Source organism: Charadrius vociferus, unplaced genomic scaffold, assembly GCF_000708025.1.
Source record: "Charadrius vociferus isolate BGI_N301 unplaced genomic scaffold, ASM70802v2 scaffold463, whole genome shotgun sequence".
NCBI lineage: Eukaryota > Metazoa > Chordata > Aves > Charadriiformes > Charadriidae > Charadrius > Charadrius vociferus.
This window is the reverse complement of record NW_009647417.1, coordinates 1-704: the sequence shown is the minus strand read 5'-3', so window position 1 is coordinate 704 and position 704 is coordinate 1.

The window sequence follows — 704 nt, the reverse complement described above, 5'->3', positions numbered from 1 at the left end:
ACTGGGAACCAGTTGCCAACTGGGCTTGGTGGACTGGGAACCAGTTGTGAACTGGGCTACAAGGACTGGGAACCAGTTGCCAACTGGGCTACAAGGACTGGGAACCAGTTGCCAACTGGGCTTTGAGGACTGGGAAGCAGTTGTGAACTGGGCTACAAGGACTGGGAACCAGTTGCCAACTGGGCTTGGCGGACTGGGAACCAGTTGTGAACTGGGCTACAAGGACTGGGAACCAGTTGCCAACTGGGCTTTGAGGACTGGGAAGCAGTTGTGAACTGGGCTACAAGGACTGGGAACCAGTTGCCAACTGGGCTTGGCGGACTGGGAACCAGTTGTGAACTGGGCTACAAGGACTGGGAACCAGTTGCCAACTGGGCTTGGTGGACTGGGAGCCAGTTGGAAACTGGAAATGGCACTGGAAACCAGTTGCCAACTGGGCTTGGCAGACTGGGAACCAGTTGCAAAGTGGGAACTGTGACCTGGAAACCAGTTGCCAACTGGGCTTGGCGGACTGGGAACCAGTTGCAAAGTGGGAACTGTGACCTGGAAACCAGTTGCCAACTGGGCTTCAAGGACTGGGAAGCAGCTGCAAACTGGGAAATGGGCCCTGCGAACTGGGAACCAGTTGCCAAATGGGCTTTGAGGAATGGGAACCAACTGGGAACTGGTCACGGCAAACTGGGAACCAGTTGCCAACTGGGCTT